Source organism: Hyla sarda, chromosome 11, assembly GCF_029499605.1.
Source record: "Hyla sarda isolate aHylSar1 chromosome 11, aHylSar1.hap1, whole genome shotgun sequence".
NCBI classification, from domain to species: Eukaryota; Metazoa; Chordata; class Amphibia; order Anura; family Hylidae; genus Hyla; species Hyla sarda.
The window spans coordinates 94,328,292-94,354,791 of NC_079199.1; the positions used below are offsets into that span (position 1 = coordinate 94,328,292).

At 45.0% G+C, this 26,500-nt stretch overlaps 1 long non-coding RNA gene across 1 annotated transcript in view; it reads right to left on the minus strand.

Moving 5' to 3' along the window:
• Positions 1-26,500, minus strand: part of LOC130295489 (uncharacterized) — a 70,104-nt gene that overhangs the window by 20,644 nt on the left and 22,960 nt on the right. Inside the window, exons 2-3 of the long non-coding RNA XR_008848854.1 lie at positions 14,729-14,896; positions 12,364-12,403 (exon numbers count right to left, since the gene is read on the minus strand). This is a non-coding gene — a long non-coding RNA (uncharacterized LOC130295489). The remainder of the gene's footprint in view (positions 1-12,363; positions 12,404-14,728; positions 14,897-26,500) is intronic.

A 26,500-nucleotide genomic window follows, 5' to 3' on the forward strand; every position in this document is an offset into this window, starting at 1 on the left:
GGTATTGAACCAAGGCACTAAATTGGTCTTGAGTACCAGACCAACAATATGTCGTCCACAAAGCGGAGATAAGACTTGATGAACCTGATGTAAGGATTATACATGGAATACACATATTTATCCTCGAAGACAGCTAGAAATAATTTGATTTTGAGAACTGAAGCTACAGGAGTGTTGGGAGTAAATGATAAGGTGGATATGTCCGTATGCTTTTAAATAGCATTGGTGACTAATAGTCTTTTGTATGTATTTTGCATTTTAAGGTAGTAACTTACCTGTCTACCTAGGTCCGCCCATATTGTTACGGTTTTAGTCGCATGGTGATTTTAGTTTGAGTATGGTGATAGGTCAGTGTGATTGCACACCTGTATGTAATCCCTGGGTACTTCCCATGAAGTTAAGGCCAGACGAAGCACGTAACCCGTGCGAAACAACAGCTGCTGCTGTCGCCTTTGTACCCCTTCCCCATATGTTACCTGTATGTGAGTATGTAGCATCAATAAAGAAGATTTGAGAAGAATCGGTGAGTCGCCAGCATTTCTTGTTCTTTGAAATAGTTTACAAAGGGGTCAACACAATCTCCCCCTTACACTTCACCTCACACCCCGTGGCTCACCACATCTAAACTTTTGGCGTCACGAACAGGATTCAGGTGTTTGCCATATTCCACAAGGCCCCAAGTCCTCCCCCTAGTCTGAACTGTGTCTGAGAAAAATCTCATGCCGATGCAAAAAAGTTTGCGCCAGAAAAGTGTACAGGACTGTTCTAATTGCAATGTGTTTTACTAAAGGCGCTAAATGAAATAGTGGGGGAGGTGAAAAGGAGTCCATTATCAGTTGTTGAAAGTAGCTTTGAAGTCATGAACATTATGTGCAAGATCCGTAATGAAGCAATGCTACGTGCCAAAATGTCTTCAGTTGTACCTGAAAGGATTAATTTGATGGTAGAGAAATGTGCAAAAATGTCCCTCGCTGGTCAACGTCCTGTCCCTGGGCGTGGAAGTCAATTTGCTGTTCCTAGTCCTAAGTGGAACTTGTTACGGGGGGGGGGGGGGGGCCTCAACCTAAATTGCAATCACAAGTCAGTAAGTCAAGTCGTCTTTATCATCTGTCATCATCTTCAGTCAAGTCAATTGTAGTCAGCGCAGCCTGCTCTAATAGTCTGTCAAGTCACTGCAAGTCCCAGCAAGCTGCGAGGTCCCCTTGTTACTGGTCACCACTCTGGGATCCTGGCCGAACTTTATAGTCTGTACCATCTGTCTACCTCAGTAAAAGTTACCGTTAACCTTAACCTGACCAAAGCGTTGGTGCGCCACTGCCGGAGGGTCCTAGTTACACCCGGTGACTCACAGGTGATCCCTTCTCTGATCATTCACTTTTCTTTTTTTTCTCCATCCGGCCCAGACCCCTATGATAACTTCTTCCAGCCATGATTGGCCTCCTTCCTGGCAAACTGTTTAGACTCCACACTTTTCCAGCATCTAAAACAGTAATAATATGCCCCTTGTTGTCCCACGCAGTAGAGTGGGTAGATAAGTGGGTTTTGGGGTGGAGTATGGAGTCCCCTCATTAGGTAGGTCACTCCAGTTGATAGGTAGGTTTTCCCAGTATGTAACTTCCCTAGTTGTTCTAGTTGTTATGCTCCCCAGTATGTAGTTTCTCCAGTAGGTACATTCCATTAAGTAGGTGCACCCAGTATATAATTTCTGTTGTTGGGGGCCTCCAGTAGGTAGCTTTTCCCCAGAAGGTTGATGCTCCCAGCAGGTGGTTTTTCCCTTAAGTTGGGTCCCTGTAGGAATTATTCTGCAGTAGATAATTGACCCCTCGTAGGAAGCTGCCCCCTGTATGTATTTCTGCCTCTAGGTAGGACCACCACTGTACCTACTATAGGCTACCGTGCAGTCTGTTGGATTCTCCTCTTCCTCCACCACTCTGCAGGAGCACAATGATGTCAGCCACAGGGGAGGAAAGAAGTCTCTTGTGGCTGCAGGCATAATGCTGCCACTTGCCCTAGGGCCCACTCAAGCTTCGGTTTACAGACAAAATGGCCCAGCTCCCCACTGGGCCAGTCTAAGCCTGTTGGAGCCTCACATTTGTAGTACATCCAATCAAACGCTTTATCGTGTGCCTGCTCCAAGTGTATTGTCATGCCTAGTGTCCCAGACAATAGTGCCATACATACAATGCACCATGAAAATATTGTGAGCAAAGAAATAGTGCCATACAGTATCACACATATAGTGCTCTTAAAAATAAGGCCATAGTGACAATGTGCCTTTCTACAACTTTTCTTTAAAAATAATTGTTCTTCTGCCCTTATATTTCCCATTGTTATATGTAAATCTATAAAAGCCATAATAACTATTTAACAGTAATACTATGTTACAGGAGATCAAGAACATTACATAGCATTAAGCATTGTGCAAATAATTCCTGTATTAATGTAAGGAATCTCTGTCATGGCGATGGCTATGTACAGTGATCTCTTTAAGCCACTTTTAGCTTTAGACTTTTTGTATTTATGACAACTTATTTTAGAAACCATTCAAATGTAGAGTACAATGCAATGTACAAAATAAGTCACCTTTGTAGTCACTATAATGGCCATACTAGGGATCTACACGAGATATTCCCCCAATACACTTCTAAACCTTTTCTTTACAAACAAGAGCCTAGATAGTGAATGTATGTCAACTGTGAACTATTGCAATGTACTTTTATAGATATTAGAGATGGGCGAATTTTTCCAAAATTCGATTTGTCCGATTCGCCCGAATTTCCGAAAAAATGTGGTTCGATCCGAATATATTCGTGGCGAATCGCTATTAATAACGGCTATTTCCGTGCTGCAGAGAGCCTAAATAGGGGTGTAGAACACTTTGCCTTGCCGTAACACACATAGGGAGTGTGCTGGGTTAGTGAAATTATACTGTTATTATGTAGTATGTCCCTACCTGCACTATGGTTGCTTGCAGTCTTTGAATGGGGAGTGCTTCCTGAGATGATCTCAATTGGCAGACAATGAAACGACTTCTAAGCTCTCTCTGCCTGCCTGCACTGATGCAGGCTTAAAGGGGTTGTCCGCTGCCCTGCAGTTCAGAGCTCCACTCACAGCGTCCGAAAGTTCATTACTCCGAATGCTGTGCGCGGGCTTCCGTGTTCGCGGCCGGCGGGGGTGACTTCACGCCCAGCCCCTTCACGACGTCTCGCCCGCCCCCTCGTGACGTCTCGCCCGCCCTCTCAACGAAAGTCTATGGGAAGGGGGCGCGACCGCGTCACGAGGGGGCGGGCGAGACGTCACGAAGGGGCCGGGCGTGACGTCACGCCCGCCGTCCGCGAACACGGAAGCCCTCACACAGCATTCGAAGTAATGAACTTCCGGACGCTGTGAGCGGAGCTCAGAACTGCAGGGCAGCGCACAACCGCTTTAAGGACAATGGATTTCCCCTGTGCTGATCTGTATTGTCAGTAACGCTGATTAGTAACCACACAGTGTCTGCTCTCTCTCTAGCCAGAACGAATGCGGGCTTGAGGTGAATGGATTAGATGCTGTAAAGATCTGTATTGTCAGTAATGGTGATTAGTGCACACACACAGTCTCTGCTCTTGGAAATGCCCGTCTTTGGCAATGGCTGCCGAATATATAGGGCTGTGACATCACAGGGCTGGCTGGCTGCTGATAGGCTGCATGCCACCATGTGATTCAGGGTGATTCCGCCTACCCGACTTCCCAGACTACCTTGCCCCATGTCCGCAAACATCTAGCCGCCATTTTAGCCCCCCGACCCACACAAAATGTAGTGAATGAAGCGATTCGTTACCACAAAGCGCGAGGAAATTCGGATTCATTCAGAATCAAATTTTTTATGAAATTAGGAACGAATTTGACTTCGTCAGCTTCGATTCGTCCATCTCTAATAGATATTTACAAGGGAGTTGCTTTAAATACAATTTCTTAATATGATAATTATTGTGGCTCCTGTAAGGCCAGGTTCACACCACGGAATCTCTAGCCGGAAAATTTCCGGACAGAGATTCTAAGGGTGTCCAGTGTCGACAGTAGTTGGCTCTAGGACAAGCTACATTGCTTGCAGTGCATAGATGGCAATGCATTTGTGAGCGTATCTGCCAAAACAACAAACATGTTCATATTTTTGGCGGAGTCTGGATTTTGAATTTCCTGAATGCTACACTGCGGAAATCCAGCAGTGTGCACAGTGCCACAGAATCCCATTGAGGAGTACTCACACATACAGTATCCAGCGCATATTTGATTTGAAGCTGCAGATTTGATGCTGTGTTCAGTCATTTAGTTTACTTTGAAATCTGCAACATAAAATTTGTAGCATCAAATATGTGCAGGATACTGTGCGTGTGACTACACCCTCAAAGCAAGGGTGGAGGGGGCATGGCTAGCAGCACATGGCGGTGGTAGCTTAGTGCTTGAGCTCCGTCTGTTACCAGCTGGTACTCCGATTTCCACCAGCTAACTGGCATAGTTTTGTTCCATAATGACCCAAAAAAAGACTAAAGAGGAGTCATGTGAAACTCCCCAGCTTCTTTCCGGCCCCATAACGAGCTCAAGATCTCCTTTAGCAGCATGCACAGGGTTCCAGAACTTTGGAGGCTCCCCCCTGCTGTCTGCGCTAAGGCTGGGTTCACATTGTGGAATCTCTGGGCAGAATTTCTACCAGAGATCAAGCCGGCGGCACTAGGACTGCGCGGACTGCATTGCCGTCCCTATAAATGTCAATGCATTTCTAAGCAGATCTCCCAAATGATCCACCCAGAAATGCATTGCCATCTATGGGGACGGCAATGCAGTCTGTGCGGTCCTAGTGCCGCCGGCTCAATCTCCGGCAGAAATTCTGCCCAGCGATTCTATAGTGTGAACCTAGCCTAAGGGTCTATTCACATGGCAGAATTTCTGCTTGTGGAATTCTGCCTCAAATTAAAGCGCATAGACTTCTATGGGATTCCGCACTCCCATTCACACTTCTGAATTTCCGAAAGGATTTTAATGGAAGTGCGGAAACCCATTAACATACATACAATAGTAAATTCAGGATTAAAAGAGTCAGGGACATGATGTTCCAAATGGACCAAAATACATATATAAAACAACCCTGTTGAACTCGGTTTATTTTATGCGTCCTTTAGAAAGCACAAAGCACTGTGTACAGGATTGAAAAAAGATTCTCAGGTTTTCTCGTATATAAAAAGATCATGTCGAAAAAAAATTCTATAACAAAGGCACTTCAACACAATGACTACTAGATATCATGACTGCTGAGACCCATAACCCATTACCAATGACAAATGAACCCCTCCTCTTATTTACTAAAATAACAGGCTTACAACAATATAAATGTTTGTGTGGGTGAAAGTCGGCCACAGCTTTTATTTATAAATAACAATAAATAACTATAAACATAACAAAAGGCACCAATGGCTTCTTGTCACTCTGGGAGGTACTGTGGAGAATATAGGAGACAAAAAAGGAGGACAGCGCCTCGCGTAATTCTGTGGGCTGAGTGTTCCAAAGGCCCTTTTAATGAAAAAGGTGCTCACCTTTGTGAAAAGTTTAATGCACGCGTCAACCCCTAGGTAGTGGGGTTTAGGTGTATCCTTAGCTGCAGCCTGCAGGGAGGACCGGGCTTCTGGCTGAAGTCGGTAGAGATGCAGAGGTACGGAGAAAAAAGAAAAAGTTGCTGCCTCGGTGGATACGTAAGAAGTCGGAGTCAAAAGGATGATGTCCCATGTATTTTATTCATACATGAATGCGTGGATATAACAAGCAAGACGCGTTTCGAGGGCAAGTTCCCTTTTTATCAATTGAAATTATGCAATCATGCAATTGATAAAGAGGGAACTTGCCCTCGAAACGCATCTTGCTTGTTATATCCACGCTTTCATGTATGAATAAAATACATGAGACATCATCCTATTGACTCCGACCTCTTACGTATCCACCGAGGCAGCGCCGCCACAGGAACTTTTTCTTTTTTCTCCGTACCTCTGGGAGGTACTGTCACACCCACCGGTGCACAGGTCTACACAGGATGACCTGCATCCTCTTCTTTTTTCCACCACGGAGGAGACCAGTTAGCCCTACACTGGGCTCCGACCCCCACCCAAGAGGTACAGGCCATGCTCGATCCCATCTTGCAAGCCCATCAAAAAGATATCAAGCCTGCTATCTGTCAGGTGTACTCCATCAGAAAGAAGCAAATGCGGTTGTCCCCCTCCAGCTGCACGTGTCTGACCACCAGCCCCGAACGGAGCCGCACGAATCTAGACATCCGTGCATTCACCGTCCTGCACGCCCTCTCCTCTGCGCCCACATCCCCGGCCCAATGCCACACAGCTCGAGGAACGATTTCCGACCACAGAAGGAGGAGCTCCGAGAAGAAGCCAGGGAATCTCAACAGATCCCCTCGCATCGTTGTCAGAAGCTCTGCCAACAGCGTGGAACACAAATCATTCCCCCCGACATGCAGAGCAAGCAGCACCAGACCCCGGGACAACTGACTTAGGCCAACCACCTCTGCCAGAACCTGGGTCCCCTTAGCCCCCCGACACCTCTCCAACCAACCTCCACGCCCTGGAAGCCCAGGTTCCTGCCGCCAGGATAGGTCTCCGCACGCTGAGCCGCCGGAAAGACATACGAGTGCCCCAGCACCCATACCACTGGACGAACACCATCTGTGAAAACAAAGCTAGAGTTCAACAACAAATCCGGATGGATATACTTGGCATAACAAGCAGACTGCCAGAGCCCCAGGCGCTGCACCTCCGCCTCCGGCAAGCCCGCCCGCCTCCCGCGCCGCTTCAGTGGCAGCCCCGATCATAAAGGAATGAGTACTGAACTCACAGGAATCCAACCCCACCAAGGACAAGAGGCGCCAGAAAATGGACAAAGACTGGAACTGCGTGAGTGGGGAGGCATCCTCATGCATAGGAAACGACGGGCCTGCAAGTCGAGAGGCCAAAAAGGAGGACACCAAAAGGAAAGAACATGCCACCCCGAAACAGAATATAACACCAGCCAAGAGCCTTGCCCGCCCGATCGGTCTTGGATTTGCGAATGTGCAGGTGCAGAAAGCCATCACCGAGAAAAACCACGGGCGATGGCAATTCCCCAGTGCGCAGGGCCCCGAAAAAAGCAAGCGCAAAAGCCGTAGAAAATAAAACCGACTCAAAAGTGGATGCCCACACACTCTGCGTCGCCTCCACCAAACGACACAGAAGCGGAAAAGAGAACGGGCTTTGGACATTAAGCCCAACCCGCTCGTGGGACCACCCCTTAAGGGCCTGTAGGATAAAAAAAAACTTTGTGTCGTCCGACCAGCACAGGAGCTGAAAATAAAACGCAACCCCCGCCATGCGCCACGCAGCAACCGCCCCAGAGACCCCTTTAGTCTGCAGGGACAGATAATCCAATGTAACCTCCAGCCTTTCCAGCACCACACCAACCACATTGCGACCACCCACCAGCTCCAGCCACTCAGTCCACGCCTTACCATGGGATGACCACGTAGCAGGAGCCACTGAAGCACAGACCAGAGACATCAGGCATTCACCATGAGATCCCACAGGTTGCCCGGACATGAATGACCCTCCAACTCTGCCTGAGGCAGCAGCCGCCGAAAATTCTGCCAAAGAATGCGTGATAAAGCATCAGCAACCTGATTCCTTGCTCCTGGAACATGTTGAGCCCTGAACCAGACGTTAAATTCCAAACAGTGTAGCACAAGACGTCGAAGCAAGTCAAGCACCGGAGGAGAGCTGGAAGAAAGACTGTTAATAGCATGAACAACCCCCATATTGTCAGACCAGGAACACACCCGCTGGTCACGCAAATCACTCCCCCAGAGTTCAACAGCAACAATAATCGGGAACAACTCCAATAAGACAAGATTGTGACACAAACTGGAGGCCTTCCAAGACTCCGGCCACTCAGCTGCACACCAACGGGAACCGAAAACAGCACCGAAACCGACCGCACCTGCCGCATCCATGAAAAGGGCCAGCTCACCATTAGTAACCACGGAGGGCTGAAAACAAGTCCGACAGTTGTACAAGTCAAGGAAACCCACCCAGACAGAGACGTAAGCCTTCAAGGCCCTGGTTACATGGATGCATTGGTCCAGGCTCTTACCACCTCTGGTGGCCAAAGAAAGCCTACGGTGAAAAACCCTGCCCATTGGCATAATTCTGCATGTAAAATTCAACAAGCCCAACAAGGACTGAAACTAAAAAGTTACCTTTTTTGCCCAATGAAAACCAAGCAACAGTGATTTCAAACGCTCCACCTTGTACCGTGGGAGGCAAAAGACCATTTCCAGCATGTCAATTTCAATGCCCAGAAAAGACAACACCGTACAAGGGCCCACCGTCTTATCCTTAGACAAAGGGACGCCAAAACGCTCCATGAAAAACCTGAAAGTATCAAGCAAAATACGGCAGTGTCTGGAATCGCCAGGACTCACAAACAGAAAATAATCTAAATAATGCGTCACAGACAAGCAGCCAGTCTCATATCTCACCACCCATTCCAGAAACGAGCCAAAAACTCAAAATAGTGACAAGATATTGAACAGCCCATTGGGAGGCACGCATCATAAAAATAATCTCGATCTGAAAAACAACCCAACAAGTGGTAACAATCAGGGTGTACAGGGAGAAGGCAAAAAGCTGCCTCAACATCAGACTTAGCCAACAAAGCACCCCAGCCCGCTTTCCTAATCAACTCCACCACCCTGTCCTGCTCCGGGTGGAAGAACAGGAAGCTCTGGAAGACCTGCGGTAACGCCTCCTAGATCCAGAGCAGGAACAGTGGCAACCATGCCTACGCCCCAACCTGGACCTAGAAGGGGATGAGCAGAATGACCTAGCGTGACTACACTCCCTGCCCCTCCTACTGGCATCCAGAGGAGCAGGAGGAAGAGGAGTTGCAGCAGCCGCTGCAGCTAAAGATGCATGGGCAGCAGGAAGAGGAGGAGGTGGAAGGGGCTGTAGGAACAAGGAAGGGCAAGTGCCTACTGAGGAAGGGGTCGGTTTTAGCACCCTGAAACGCGTCTAGGTTATTATCCAGTCCGAACAGAGCGATATCCCTATACACTACCATTACTGAAGCCGGCATAGAACAACGGAACACAACTACCTATTGCACCTGCTGTATTAATCAACCAGTTCCGCTTACTGAGCACACAGCGAGCTCGCTGCCTCCACCACCGGCATCCAGCCGCAAACAATTGAGCGAGGATCTGATACCCGAACGGGTGTTTGCCGACACCACGGACTGCTCACGGAAGAGTCTCCTGCCGGAGTCCTCTATTTCTACAGGCTTACAAAGATACCCTGCTCTTTGACCGCTAGTAACATCGCAGCCACTGCAGGACTTACAATCTTTGGCCCGTCGCAGTACGGGACCAGCTGCTACGGTGAGAACAAACTATACATTTTTCTGTAGACTTCGGCAGCACAGTTTAAACCAGTTTAAAGACTGACTTTTCTTCTATTTACTTCAATTGCCAGACTAACAGTCCATTCCGGACCATTGGCATTTGCTGATACACATTTTTTGCAGGCATTTCAATAGTTGGTAGTTTCTTTTTGATAATTATTTTAATCCTGCCATTAGGGCCCAATGGCAGTAAAATATACTATTTGATTCAACATTGCTCTGATGTTATATATGTTAACAGGTCTTTACCATTCATTTTAATTGTATTTTAATAAATCTCTATATTTTGTCAAACTATCTGTTTCCAGTATTTTGTCATTGTGTACAGGGTGGTATTCTTGAGGTGTGGTTTAAATTTATTCCTAATTTACAAATCTGTCTAACTTTCTGGCACCAGTTTACAAATCTGTTTAACTTTCTGGCACCAGTTGATTTGAAAAAAAAAATTACTTTCCACTGGAGTACCCCTTTGGATAGGGGATAAGATGTCTATGGCCGGAATACCCCTTTAATTTTTACCGTAGCCCTTGGAAGTAGTCCAATCAGCAATGTGGCCCTTATAACCAGAAAAGGTTGTGCATCCCTGTGTTAGACATAAGGCAATAGAAAACAAGTCAGAAAACAGGAGTTCACCCCCTCCCCCCTCACCAGTGAAGTAGAAACAGTTGATAGAACAACACTGTAAATTAAATTTTTATTCAAACATCAAATAAATAGACGGCAGAATCCAAAATAAAAATCTTTTCTATTTCCTCGGAAATTACATTCATGAAAATATATATTACTTTGGAAAGAGGCAGTTGTACTGGAGGGAATATTTATATCTTATAGGATATCTCATAGGAAGATTTGGCACTAAACAGCTGTATTCTATCTCTCTCTCAGTACGTCTATAAATTCGGTGTGCCTATCTCGAAATGTATAGACTGCTCCAGTCAGAAGGGAAATCACGGAGAGGTTTAGGTATAAATTATAAAATATATTTGGCCTCTGATGTATTTATTTCTTGATGCAGGCTTAATGTGATTCCACAAAGATTGCAATACTAGGGAAATAGTCCCTTTGTTTCCAATGTATTATACGAATCAAGGACAATTGAAACCATTTTGCTTTCAATCATGCTGATGATAAATCTAGAGTGCCATTCCTTTGTCAGCGTTTGTACAAGGTAAATGCATCCCCCAAGGCTTAAAATCTAGAAAAGAAAAAAAATAGATTTGTTCATATACAGGAAGGCCAGTTTATGCTAGTATGACCCTAGTAATAAGGACAAAATAAGGACACGGCCGTGGTTGGCTTCTACATCTCATGGCTAGGTTGACAACTTTTTTTTTTAACCCCTTAAGAACTCATGACGTACTGGAACGTCATGAGTCCGCTCCCGATCTATAACGCGGGGCCACGGCCGGGACCCGTGGCTAATAGCGCGCAGCATTAACCCTTTAGACGCGGCGTTCAAAGTTGAAAGCCGCGTCTAAAGTGAAAGTATGACGGTTAGCTCAGGAAGATGTTTGGGATAGCCGCGGTGAAATCGCGGCATCCCGAACAGCTTACAGGACAGCCGGAGGGTCCCTACCTGCCTCCTCGCTGTCCGATCGCCGAATGACGAATGAACGACGAGTGCCTGAGATCCAGGCATGAGCAGTCAAGCGGCAGAATCATCGATCACTGGTTTCCTATGAGAAACCAGTAATCAATGTAAAAGATCAGTGTGTGCAGTGTTATAGGTCCCTATGGGATAACAATGATCAGTATAAGAGATCAGTGTGTGCAGTGTTATAGGTCCCTATGGGAGCTATAACACTGCAAAAAAAAAGTGAAAAAAAAAAAGTGACTAAAGATCATTTAACCCCTTCCCTATTAAAAGTTTGAATCACCCCCCTTTTCCCATAAAAAAGTAGTTTGCTTTAATAAAATATTAGAAAACCTATATTAGAAAGAGTATATTAGAAAAACTATTGTTTTGCCAAGATGTACAATATATAACAATGTTTTTATATCTGACAGTGCCCATTAAATGGTAAACTATCATTATGCATATTACAACTTTTCAAAGAGACACTTCCTAGAAGAAAAGACAGGCCCACTATACTACCAGATTGTCCTCCCAGGAGAAGGGCTCTAGGCCCAGGCTCTGACACAATACTGGGCTCCAAAGATCCAACAGAAGACAAACCATAGACTTGCTATAAAAGCTTTAAAAGGGTATTCTGGTTTCAGAAAATTGTACTTAAATGAGTCGCCAAGTTATATAATGTAATATATTATAATTACAGATTCACCCCCCAAGAAGTTGTGTAGTCCTTTCATTGTGAATGTGGTGTTGTCCCAGCAGCTCAGCTCTCTGGCTCCTCCCTCTCTCCCACAAGGATGCAATATTCTCAACTGTCTCTGGAGGTGTGGCTGGATTTTGTCTCTGAGCTCTAGGCTCTAACCCTGCCCCCTCAGTGATGTCACCATCTCTGGCAAGCCTCAATAGCTACATCATCATCTCCCTGATATATATATTTATGTCTTTGTTGGGACAATTAGGGAAGAATGAGGTGCGTTTACAGAATGCTGCCTTGTGCTGAACAATGCCACAGGCAGAGGAGCAGACAGGGAAAAGGTAGCAGGTTCTGCAACCTCACTGATTATGCAGTAGTGGGCTGTTAAATAAGATATGTTCCGCAACAACTCTGGGCGGGAAAATGGCAGGAGAACTGTTGGAGGAGAGAAGGCAGAGTGAGAGGATTGTGATGAAGAGTTGAGCAAAAGCAATGCATTCTGGGTTTTGCAGTACTGAGCAACAGCTCAACCAGAAAATACAGGACTAAGAACCCAAAAACAAATAGACATTTAAGCAATGCTATACGCTTATCCAGGATATATATATATATATATATTTTTTTTTACCTGATGTTGCAGTATCCTTTTAATTCCTCCAGTCCCCTGGCTATAAGGGAAAAAAAAACAACAAAACTACATCAAGATTCTTTCTTCATCTTATATACAGCAAAGGGATATATACTGTAAGGTACAAGAATACTTAGTAGAATGCTGCTTCAGTGTGATTTCCCTATTTAATGCAAATTGCTTTGTGCCTTATTGAAGCATTTCACCTTCCTATGGATCAACAAGGGTAAGCTTTTTCCTCTTAAAATGTCATTGGATGTTTTCTTGGTTCAGCTGGTCCTAGATGCTGGACCTGAGCTAAAGTGACTGGTTGGCCCTGCATAGATGTGTTACCCGGTCCCTTGTTTCCTCTATAATGTCAATAAGCGCAATCGTGTGTTCCAGTTACCTGGCTGTCCTTCTACTCCTGATATGATTTAAATTGGCAATGACATAAAAAAAAATATTTTGACAATAACATTATATTTATATATTAATAAATAATTGTGTATTTTTTGTGGTGAAAAAATGCTTCATGCAGCAAGTCCATCCCGCTTTGCAGCGGGCTCTGTAGAAAACCAGCGGCACCTTAGACTCCACTCCCTGGTACGGTTCAGTCATTGTTCACCAAGGACAGCGGATCCACTACTCAGTCATTACGGTAAGGCCGTTAAAATAAACAAGGGAGTTAGGGGCCATAAAAAGATCAAAACCAGGTTTTAAGCACACATACCAGTAAAAGAGTAAGCCTGGAGCATTTTTTATCTTGTGACAAGTACACTTCAAAGTAATACATGTACACAAAAGTATGACTGGACAACAAAAAACTAAAAGAAGAAAAAATGTTTTATGTTTTGCCATTAAAGTTTTTGAAGTACTTATCCTCTCTTGTAGGTTGCATCATACTTTTACCTTTAAAGGGGTACTCCGCCCCTAGACATCTTATCCCCTATCCAAAGCATAGGGGATAAGATGTCAGATCGCCGCAGTGCCGCTGCTGGGGAGCCCCGGGATCCCCGCTGCGGCACCCCGCTATCATTACTGCACAGAGCGAGTTTGCTCTGTGCGTAATGACGGGCGATACAGGGGACGGAGCCAAGTGACGTCATGGCTCCGCCCCTCGTGACATCACGGCCCGTCCCCTTAATGCAAGTCTATGGTAGGGGGCGTGACGACCGCCGCGCCCCCTCCCATAGACTTGTATTGAAAGGGGCGGGCACGAGGGGCGGAGCCGTGACGTAACGATGCTCCGGCCCCTGTATTGTGCGTCATTACGTGCAGAGCGAACTCTCTCTGTGCTGTAATGATAGCGCAGTGCCGCAGCGGGGATCCCGGGGCTCCCCTGCAGCGGCACCGCAGCGATCTGACATCTTATCCCCTATCCTTTGGATAGGGGATAAGATGTCTAGGGGCGGAGTACCCCTTTAAGGGGTACTCGACTACTTAAACACTAATTCTCTATCCACAGGTTAAGGGATGAGTATCTTCTATCGGCAGTGTCTGATTGTCGGAGGTCTGACCTCTGGGACAAATCCCCCCGCGCGATCTCCAGAACAGGGCCCTGTCTCTGTGCATGGAGTAGCATGTTGGCACTTGCTTCATGCATTCTCTATGGGAGCAAAAGAGATATCGGAGTACAGCACTCGTGTATCTCTGGCACTCCCATAGAAAAACGTGGAGGATACTTCAAGATACCAGGAGTATAGGCGCTGACCAAGGAGAGGACGTGGAAGCCAGGTAGATTACAAACGGGTTTAATCCAATGCGACGCGTTTCACCGCGCAAGCGCGGTGAAACGCGTCACATTGGATTAAACCCGTTTGTAATCTACCTGGCTTCCACGTCCTCTCCTTGGTCAGCGCCTATAATCCTGGTATCTTGAAGTATCCTCCACGTTTGCCTATTGTCTTCAGGAAGGCTGCAGACCTCTACATTCTCAATCAAACGAGCATCCTTGTTGTGTGGGCTGGTACACAACCTGACAGGGTGAGCTTCCTACCTTACCCTCTTCTCCCTCACACCTGTGAACCTGTTGATACTCCACAAGGGAGCGCCTGTCTTTTTTTTTTTGTTTTACTCCCATAGAAAGGAATGGATGACGCTCTGCAGCTCCAGTACACGTGAAAGCCGGGTCCCTATTCTGGAGATCAGAAACGTATCCCCTATCTTACAATTTAATGGATAAATAGTTTTTCACTGGACAACCCCTTTATCGAACAGTGTCTAAACAAAAGGCAAATAAAGAAAAAAATACTTCCTACTAAAAATTGTCTCGTAGGACTAATATACAAGTACATCACTATGTGAACAGATGCAACACGAACAAATAACAAGATGGCAGCAACTGTTGGCAACAAAATAGTTAATCTGTTTCTTTGGAGATTACCTTCCATTATTTATTGTATTCGTTTTTCTGTTGCCTTAAAGATTGGCTCCAGCCGTACAGCGCCACATTTTTCTGAACATTGCATTTTACTGTACTTCAAAGCCTCTGAGCCGCCATTATTTCAAAGTCATCTGTACAAATGCCATGTGCTACCTCTGTTTTTTCCTGCTATAAGAAAAAAAACATAAAATGGGTCAGAACTCTTAGTGGAAAAAATAAAAATAAAAAATAAAAACAGACTTAATAAATAACGGACAGACTATAAATAACGCATTACATTTATAGGCTTTTTCATTTTTTTCCCAGCTATAATTATTCTTAGGCTGCGAAATGAAAATATAGACAGGTTAAATGCATGAGTTAGATTTTAATGGTGCTTAAAGGGGTACTCCGACCCTAGACATCTTATCGCCTAAGATGTCTGATCGTGGGGGTTCAGCCCCTGGGGACCCCCTGTAATCTCGGCTGCAGCACCCCAGACATCCGGTGCACGGAGCAAACTTCACTCCCTGCCGGATGACTGACGATGCGGGATGGAGGTTCGTGACATCACGATCACTCCCCGCTCGTGACATCACAGCCACGCCCCCTCAATGCAAGTCTATGGGAGGGAGCGTGAAGGTTGTCATGCCCTCTCACATAGACCTTCATTGAGGAGGGCGTGGTTGTGATGGCATGAGCGGGGCGCGTCCATGACGTCACGAACCTCCGGCGCTGCATCCGACGCACTAAACGAACGTCGGGGGCAGCAGGGAGATCGTGGGGGTTCCCAGCGGCAGGAACCCCGCGATCAGATATCTTATCCCCTATCCTTTGGATAGGGGATAAGATGTCTAGGGGCAGAGTACCCCTTTAAATTTTACTTCTATATCTTTACTGAACAGCCTGTTTACATTGATCCTAAAACGCATAGTGTTTGTGTGAATGTTAGTTGACAGTAGAGGCCGTTCACAGTTCAATGGCAGAACATTTTCTATTATGCCATGATTGATATAACACCGACATAATGCTCATCACATAGCACAAACGCTAAAGAGAACATTTCCTATTATGTTAGGGACTGTGAATTATCTAACGCCAACAATATACCGGTACTCATCGCTTCAGTCATGCAACAATGAGTTGCGTCGGTCATTATTTCCTGCGGGGGTCACTGAGTTATCGCAAACCTGGAAATGTAAAAGCTATTTTTTTTTTTTTTGTATCAGTGTCTACAAAGTCTACAAAGCGGCACCTTACAATACAATACTCGCCTGTTTAAAGTGTTACTCCGGAAGAAAAAAATGTTTTTACATCAACTGGTGCCAGAAAGTAAAACAGATTTCTCAATTACTTCTGTTTAAAATTCTTAATCCTTCCAGTACTTATCAGCTGCTGTATGCTCCAGAGGAAGTTGGATGGTTCCTTTCTGTCTGACCACAGTGCTCTCTGCTGACACCTCTGTCCGTGTCAGGAACTGTCAAGAGCTGGAGCAAATTCCCATAGTAAACCTCTCCTGCTCTGGACAGTTCCTGACATGGACAGATGTGTCAGCAGAGAGCACTGTGGTTAGACTGGAAAGAACTACACAACTTTCTCTGGAGCATACAGCAGCTAATAAGTCCTGGTAGGCTTAAAGGTGTACTCTGCTCCTAAACATCTTATCCTCTATTCAAAGGATAGTGGATAAGATGTCTGATCGCGGGGGTCTCTGGCGTGGCACCCTAGTCATCTGGTGGAGGGGGTGTGGCATGACGTCACAAACATGGAAGCTCCAAGCTTCCGTGTTCAAAATGCTTCAGTGCTGGCCGGACCCCCTGCAATCAGACATCTTTTAGCCTATTCTTTGGATAGGGGATAAGATGTATAGGGGCGGAGTACCCCTTTAATGTTTTCTAAGTCCAGTGATGCTGCTACAGTCGTCACCTGCTGCTGCCTCTTTTTACTTCCCTTATGTCAGTGTTTCCCGACCAGGATACCTCCAGCTGTTGCAAAACTACAACTCTAAGCATGCCGGAAGTTGTAGTTTTGCAACAGCTGGAGGCACCCTGGTCAGGGAACACTGCCTTACGTCATAGGCTTTCCCTGACACCTCTGTCCATGTCAGTAACTGTCCAGAGTAGGAGCAAATCCCCATAGCAAACCTCTCCTGCTCTGGACAGTTCCTGACATGGACAGAGGTGTCAGCAGAGAGCACTGTGGTCAGACTGGTAATAACTACATAACTTCCTCTGGAGCATACAGCAGCTGATAAGTACTGGAAGGGTTAATATTTTTAAATAAAAGTAATTTACAAATCATGTTGTCTTCTCTGTTTTTAGCCTTAGTTGGTTTTGTTATAGGTTTTTTATTGCTGATGGGCTCACTCCTCCCCTTCCCGTTTTCCAATATATACCTGTGAAGTAATTCCAGAGAACCAGGAACCGGAAGATGCGTGGATAACGCGAAACGGTGCTGTTGTTCCTGACAGCCGCTCCTACTCTCCTTGCCTGGAGCAGCTCCCCCTCCCTGCACTCGTGTGTTTAATACTGCTTTTAAATGGAATTCTGAAGACTTCAATAAAGCATATTCGTTGTACCGGCATGGTGAGTGCGGGCATACTTTCCTTCTTTTTGCAATAATTTACAAATCTGTTTAACTTTCTGTCAATAGTTGAAAAAATAGTTTTCCACCGGAGCACCCCTTTAATGGGATTCCACAGGGTCATTCACACAGCAGAATTTCTGCTGTGGAATGTTTGATGAGGAATTTCTGCATTCTGCGCTATGGAAAAATATAAGTCTGGTCTTAGATTTTTCCGTACTTCGGCTGCAGAATCCCACTGAAGTCAATGGGGCTTGAATCTCTGCTGAATTTTCCGCAGGACACTAGAAAGGTAGGCTTTATATAATTGAACAGTTACATTTCAGGTGGATTCCGCAAGGAATTCGCATGAAATTTAACTGTTCAATTATATAAAGCCTCCCTTTCTAGTGTGGAAATTCCACACATATTTTTGCACCAATTTTGCAAATGCATAAATGCTGCGTAAATCTGCAAAAAAAAACAAATGCACATGCAGGACTGATGCAGATTTTCTGCCATGTGGACCCAGCCTAAGAGTTTCCTTTAGAATGTGCACAACGCTTTTCCTTTGGGGTACTTTGGAACTTAAAAACGTATCCCCTATCCACAGATGGTAGGGTCCGACCACTGGGACCTCACTCAATCTTCTGCCTGGCCCCTGACTCTCCATATGCACCGACTAAACGGTCACCGCTCTGTGAACGCACAAAGCTGTGGCCCACATACTTCCTCCATGCATCTCTATGGGAGAGCCAGAGATACAGTACTCATGAGGAAGAGGCTGGCATTTTAAAGGGAATCTGTTATGAGTGTTACTCGCACTTACCTGTTGGCACAGGCTGGTAGTGTGGGAGACACTGATGATAATCATACTTACATATCCCCGATCCGTGGTCCTGTTCGCTTGTTTGCTTCTTATTCCAGCAGCAGGCCTGGTGCCCAAGCAGCGCTCCAGGAACCCGCTGGCATCACTGCTGCTGTTTGCTCAAGCCTGCTCGCAGCCGGGCCAAGAGAGAAGCAGCAGCTGTGACGTCAGCGTGTTCCTGGACAGGGGAGGAGCATCAGGGGAAGGAGCCGATCATAGATCTGCGGTTAACTGAGGGTAGGTAGGTTTTTCACCAGACCAGCAATATAATAATTATTTTTGAACACCACTCACTTTACACGGCTTTAAGGGGTATTCCAGGAAATAACTTTTGTTTTTTATATCAACTAGTTCCAGAAAGTTAAACAGATTTGTAAATTACTTTTATAAAAAAAATCTTAATCCTTCCAATAATTATCAGCTGCCGAAGTTGAGTTGTTCTTTTCTGTCTGGCAACAGTGCTCTCTGCTGACATCTCTGCTTGTCTTGGGAACTGCACAGAGTAGAAGAGGTTTGCTATGGGGATTTGCTTCTACTCCGGACAGTTCCCGAGACAGGGGTAATCAGAGAGCACTTAGACAGAAAAGAACAACTCAACTTCAGCAGCTCATAAGTACTGAAAGGATTAAGATTTTTTAATAGAAGTAATTTACAAATCTGTTTAACTTTCTGGAGCCAGTTGATATATATCTAAAAAAAAAAAAAAGTTTTTTTCCTGGATAACCCCTTTAACCGTGGATCTATTCAAATGCATTATTATCGGCCGCACATCCCCTGTTTAGACAGGACAATGGTAAGTTAAATAGGCGCACAAAAGATTAGATCAGCCGGAATACATCCGTTTGCTTAAAGGCCCTATTTACATGGGCCAATTGGGCAAATCAGCATTCTTAGGAACCAGTAATATCCGATTCCCGACAATCGGCCTGTGTAAAAGGGCCTTTCAAGAGTAGCTCCCACCATGTAACAAAATAATGTTTCTGTCCCTGCCTATTTCCCATCTATCCCTAACCCCATCCCTGCCTGTAATTTTTCTTTTTATTCCTTAGAAATATATTTTTGTCTGCCTGGTAGTGTGCTCACTCACCAGGCAGACTTCCCCAGCAGGCGCAGCATCACTGATGCCTGCTTGGGGGGCTGACTTTCGCCCTTAGCTCATCTATGCTGCGCACTTGTCGGGAGCGCGCATAGATGAGTGGCCAATAGCACGGCAGGCTGCTCTGGGGTCTCCTCTGAAGCATCGCCCACCTGCCGTGCTCCCCGCCAGGACCGAAACGAAGTATGGTAAGTGAAATAAGACATCACTTACCCGTATAGGACATGTACAGTCCTGGAGCATCAGCGCAGCACTGAGATTCAGTGCTGCGCTGCCTCCAGGCTGTACATGCCGGGGGCGGGCAGCCAATGAGCGCAGGCAGCTGCAAGGCCAGGCAGCTAGTGAGCTCAGCCCAGGTGTTCACAGCACTCTCTCCCGCTTGTCTGATTGACAGGCAGTGAGCGAGCGCAGGCTGACTGAATTCGGACCGATTGGCTGGCCGGCATCGGTCCAAATTCTGTTGTGACGTTACGGAAGGCTGCAGCCGGCCACTAAGGGGGAGACCCCTAGTGGCCGGTTTTCAAATGTAAAATAAAATATTTTAAACAAAAAATAAAAAATGGAAGTATATAAGAGATTTGTTGTAGTAGAAAAGTACTACAACATATTAAAAAAAAAAAGGTTGGGGACAGTGCCCATTTAAGCAAATGGTCGTTTTCCCGCCGATTGAACCTTTTGCACAGCCAATAAAAACCATTGTATTGGCCACACATCACTATGTCTAAATTAGGGATGTGCGGACAAATTTAAATGGGCCGCACATTTGGACCTTGTAAAGGCCCTGCAAATGTGCACCGATCTTGCTGATCTTTGTTGCCTCTGTTTGGGCCCAAGGCCCCTCAGTCCCCCCTGCATTTCCCACCAGTTAGACCTAAATACTGTACTAATTGTCACATTGTTAGATAACCATATGGAGGAATTTATTCATGTTGTTGCTGACTAACAGAGTATTTTTAGGGCTATGTTCACATATTGCAAATTTAGAAGGTATTCGCTTTTTGGGGCATATTTGTTTTATGGAATATTTATCAGCCATTTTTGGCACAGTTTACAAAGAGTTTTCTGCAAATTTTCAGCAAATTAGGACTTTGCCTGCAAATCTTGTGTAATTAGACGTTTTTATGTGTCAAATTAAACATCAAATTACGCACTGTAATATATTTTATAGCCATAATAATTACGGCTTTTAAAACAAAATTAATAAGATCTGATCTGTGTGTTTTTACGTTCAATTCAATGTACTTTAATGGAAAAACATTATGGGCGTACAATAAATGTACTGTTTTATGCTTCAAAATACACCTGAAAAACTATGTATTAAAGGGGTACTCTGCTGAAAACCATCTTATCCCCTATTATCCCCGCTCGGGACCCCTGCGATCTCCGTGCTGGCAGCAGTGGCGTCCGGAACACAGAACCTTGGAGCTTCCGTGTTCATGACTTCACACCACGCCCTCTCCATTCATGTCTATGGGAGGGGGCGTGACGGCTACTACGTAGCCATCACGCCTCCTCCTATAGACATGAATGGAGGGGGCGTGGCTGCTGTAGTCGCCAGTCATCCTACACGGGGCGGAATTCGCTCCATGCACAGATGATTAAGGTGCCGCGCCGGAGATCGCGGAGGTCCCCAGCGGTGGGCCCCCTACGATCAGACATCTTATCCCCTATCCTTTGAATAGGGGATATGATGGTTTTTGGCAGAGTACCCCTTTAACAAAACTTCAGGATGTAACTACCCACTCTGCCAAGCACTGTCCACCAAGGTGACCCGCCTTATCCAGTGAGTTGCTAAGCGGGCAATTCCTGCAGAATCGGTACATTATTAGAAGTAGCAGAGAACATGGGGGACCAGCAGCCATCGGAACATCAGGGGGAGGGGATTGGGGAGGATAAGTATACTTTGTTTATTATTTTCTTCAGAACTAGGGGTCCTCTCTAAAAAACATTTCATCTGTGGAGAACTACTTTAATAATAAAGTTTTAATAGTCTCAGGGGTACCTGCCATGTTTGGCAGTAGACTTACCCTTCATGGTGGAGTAGAGTGGGGTGGCCACCCAGCAGTATCAGTGCTGTGTCAATACTATGCTGTAGTAGAACAGGCTTATGACTAGGCCACTGAACAACAAATTTCTGTATACAGGGATTTGATCACACTAAGCTAGGGCTACACAATGATTTTTTTTCCTTGACAAGGGTCATACTATGAAAAATTGTCATATTGCATTGCAATGATCGCACTGTGTCTGAGTAAGATAACGGAATGGGGTTACAATTCACAAGTGGATACAACCACAACCTGACTGTCCTGAGAAATACATCTTGGATTTCATGGCCAAAATTGCCATTTAGCCCCAGACTTAGTTTGTTGAGAGGAGGCGTAAAACTGAATTTTTGCCCTGGGTGAGATTAACCATCCATGGGCATGTCAAATGGGTTCCATGGTCAGATTTCCACACTTCACTGGATTCACGTGGATGGAACATCCAAGCATCATCTCTTGCCAGTGCCTGGTTTTATTAAAGTAGCTCTGAAACCAGTGGCAGTGTCATCTAATCCATCATTACTCACAATGGCAATACCCAGTTCATTAAAGGAGTAGTCTGATGGATAAAAATGTATCTCCTATCCGCAGGATGGGGGATAAGTTTTAGATCATGGGGGGACCGAGCGCTGGGGCCCCTCGCTATCTCCTGTATGTAGCCCCGACTCTTCCCTAGAGTGGCGTGTCACAACCCCCGCCTGAAGTGGGGGCCGCCACACCCTCTCCATATATTCCTAAGAGAGAGCCAACAATAGCTCTCCCATAGAGACGGCTCTCCCATAGAGATATATGGAGGGGGCGTGGTGGCCCCCACTTCGGGTGGGGGTTGTGTTGCGCCGCTCCAGGGGAAAGTTAATATCTCCTTTTATCTCTACTGTCATCAGGCTGTAAATATACAGTCCCTAAAGTCTGGACACTAACAACTAACTTTTGGTTTGTGGAAAGCTTTTGTGTTGGAACCATTTTGTCTTAGATGATCATGTAATTGGTCAGACATATCTCACCATGTTGATAGACCAGTTAATACCCCAAATGTAAAGGCTAGGTAAAAGACTTCCAACAAGAAAAAGCCTCTTACAATACACCACAGTGGTAAGAGATCAGCTGAATGACTATTTCTCTAACTGGATTGGAAGACATGGTCATATGGAATTGTCCCCTTGCTCACAAGACCTTAGCCCCCTTGACTTATTTGTCTGGGATTTGTTAAAGGAAATGGTGTATTCAATGAAAGTCACAGATACAGATACCCGGAAGGAAATCATCAAGTGAATGTGGAGTTACTGCTTCAGGTAAATGTGACTCTTGCAAAGCACATGGAACTTTGCATCACAAATGGTGGAGATCACATTGAAGACATTATGAAATAAATCAAACATTGTTAAAAAATGTATCCAGACTTTAAAGGGGTTATCCAGGAATCAAAAAACAGTCCTAACTTCTTTCAAAGACCACTCCCTGTCTGTCTCCACTTTGGGTGTGGTATTACAACTTGGCTCCATTCACTTCAATGGAACTGAGCTGCAGAACCACACCCAACCTGGAGACAGACAGGGAACGGTCTTTGAGCGAAATTATCTCTGTTTTTTGATTCCTGGATAACCCCTTTAAGGACATCCTCTACTGTACAGTAATTACTTTTTTGGCTATGGTTTTGTGTTTATCAGAGCATATTTATGGGGCTGATGGCTATAAAGCTGTCCGCACTAAGATTTGTTGATGTACTTGCAGGACACAGGCTGCATTGACATTCATGGTTTTTAATTGTGCAATAAAATATAAAAGTGTTTGCAGTTTAGGTGGACTAAGCAAACATTCAGAAGCACATCTGCCTGATGTTCTCTGTACTATAGAGTGAGCAGGCTACACCTGTTCATCTTCTATTGTGTCTTGCATGCTCACTCTGAAGGTGTAGTATCATTGAATCAAACAGAAACACTTGAACCCTGGTCATGGGAATGAGAACATGAACAGATCTTTCATGCTGTACTTAGAAAAGATGAGCTGTCTATTGAATAGACTGAGATGTTTTTTCTATTATCATTATTGGAGGATTTAAAGGGCTACTCCGCCCGAAGACATCTTATCCCCTATCCAAAGGATAGGGGATAAGATGTCTGATCACGGGGGTCCCGCCGTTGGGGACCCCCGCGATCTCGGCTGCGGCACCCCAGACATCTGGTGCATGGAGCAAACTTTGCTCCGTACCGGATGACTGGTGATGCAGGGCGGAGGCTCGTGACGTCCTGGCCATGTCCCGCTCGTGACGCCACAGCGACACCCCCTCAATGCAAGTCTATGGTAGACTTGCATTGAGGGTTTTGCCCCAGAGGTGGGACATCCGCAATCAGACATCTTATCCCCTATCCTTTGGATAGGGAATAAGATGTCTAACTGTGGAGTACCCCTTTAATGGCCCCAGAATGAGACAGTTAAAAAAAAAACGAAATTTTGCAGTTTTCCCTCTGGCCACTAAGCCTAAAACTAAGCTAACACTTCCTGTTATGCACAGATCACTTTTCAGCAGTCTCCTCCGTATCATCAGAGACAGGATTACAGTAAAAGGTGACACCAATATATTGATGGGACCACAGGCGTGGGCACACCCTAATCAAGCCCAGGGGGGGGGGGGGGGGGGGGAGGGTCCGCTTCCGCCACTGAGCAGCCCGCAGGGGGCCCCCGTCACATTATGGACATCTCTGTGCCCTGAAAGATCTTTTCGGGACACAAGGATGTCTCGGTTACCTTTCTGTACTGTACTGCTGTACTGCACCTAATGTGGGGGACTATACTGCACCTAATGTGGGGGAACTGTACTGCACCTAATGTGGGGGAACTATACTGCACCTAATGTGGGGGACTATACTGCACCTAATGTGGGGGAACTGTACTGCCAACCTAATGTGGGGGAACTATACTGCCAACCTAATGTGGGGGAACTATACTGCCAACCTAATGTGCGGGGACTTATACTGCACCTATATGAGTGCAGGTCTGTTTATGTATGTGTTGTGTGCATGCAAGCAAGAGTGTATTTGTGTGTGTTTGTATATATATATATATATATATATATATATATATGTGTATATATATATGTATATATGTATGTGTATATATATATATATATATATGTATGTGTATATATATATATATATATATATATATATATATATATATACATACACACACACGCGGCGTGAGTTTGTGCTTCAGGGTGCACACCCTAATGCAATAGACTGCACACGTCTATGGATGGGACAGGATCAGACCATTGACAATAGGTGACGGTCAGATCCTATCCTCACCTTTCCCAGCACAAGGACCTCTACACAGGTGCCTACATAAGTTCCCTCCAGTCAATTGTTTCCTATATTCATGTACTGCTGATCTCAGGCAGAACAGGAGCACAGGCAATGTAAATGCCCACATAGTAATAAAAAAAATAAAACATGTTTCAATATCTGGCTCTAATCAAGAAAAATAAATAAACTAATAAATAAATTAATAAATTAAATAAATGCATAGGTAAATAAATAAATAAATTAATTAATTAATTAATTAATTAAATAAAAAAAATAATATCTGGCTCTAATCAAGAAAATTTGAATAAATGCATAAGTAAATAAATAATAAATAAATCAAATTAAGTAAATAAATAATAATAAAAAATCATGTTTCAATATCTGGCTCTAATCAAGAAAAATAAATTAATTAATAAATAAATTAAATAAATGCATAAATAAATAAATAATAAATAAATAAAATAAATAAAATAAATAAAATAAATAAAATAAATAAAATAAATAAATTAAATAATATCTGGCTCTAATCAAGAAAATTTGAATAAATGCATAAGTAAATAAATAATAAATAAATAAATAAAACAAATTAAGTAAATGAATAATATTAAAAAATCATGTTACAATATCTGCCTCTAATCAAGAAAAATAAACTAATAAATAAATTAAATAAATGCATAAGTAAATAATAAATAAATCAAATTCATTATTAATTAAATAAAAATAAATACATAAGTAAATAAATAAACATAAATACATAAGTAAATAAAAAAAATGTAAATTAAAAAATATACACTGCTCAAAAAAATAAAGGGAATACGCTGGGGCCCCCTGCGATCTCTCTGTACGGGGCCCCGGCTCTCCGGCCAGATAGCAGGTGTCGACCTCCGCACGAAGCAGCGGCCTACACGCCCCCTCAATACATCTCTATGGCAGAGCAGGAGATTGCCGAAGGCAGCGCTTCGGCTCTGCCATAGAGTTGTATTGAGGGGGCGTGTCGGCCGCCGCTTCGTATGGAGGTTGACACGCCCCCTTCCCGCGGGCTGTCGGGGCTCCGTACAGGAGATCGCAGGGGGCCCCAGCGGTCAGACCCCCCGCGATCTCAAACTTATCCCCTATCCTTAGGATAGGGGATAAGTTGTTCACCACTGGACTACTCCTTTAAACAACACAATGTAACTCCAAGTCAATGACACTTCTGTGAAATCACACTGTCCACTCAGGAAGCAACACTGATTGACAATCAATTTCACATGCTGTTGTGCAAATGGAACAGACAACAGGTGGAAATTATAGGCAATTAGCAAGACACCCCCAATAAAGGAGTGTTTCTGCAGGTGATGATGACAGACCACTTTTCAGTTCCTATGCTTCCTGGCTGATGTTTTGGTCACTTTTGAATGCTGGCGGTGCTTTCACTCTAGTGGTAGCATGAGACGGAGTCTACAGCCCACAGAAGTGGCTCAGGTAGTGCAGCTCATCCAGGATGGCACATCAATGCGAGCTGTGGCAAGAAGGTTTTCTGTGTCTGTCAGCGTAGTGTCCAGAGCATGGAGGAGCTACCAGGAGACAGGCCAGTACATCAGGAAACGTGGAGGAGGCCATAGGAGGGGAACAACCCAGCAGCAGGACCACTACCTCCGCCTTTGTGCAAGGAGGAGCAGGAGGAACACTGCCAGAGCCCTGCAAAATGACCTCCAGAAGGCCACAAATGTGCATTTGTCCACTCAAACGGTCAGAAACAGACTCCATGAGGGTGGTGCCCTGTGCTCTTCACAGGTGAAAGCAGGTTCACACTGAGCACATGTGACAGACGTGATAGAGTCTGGAGGCACCGTGAAGAACGTTCTGCTGCCTGCAACATTCTCCAGTATGACCGGTTTGGCAGTGGGTCAGTAATGGTGTGGGGTGGCATTTCTTTGG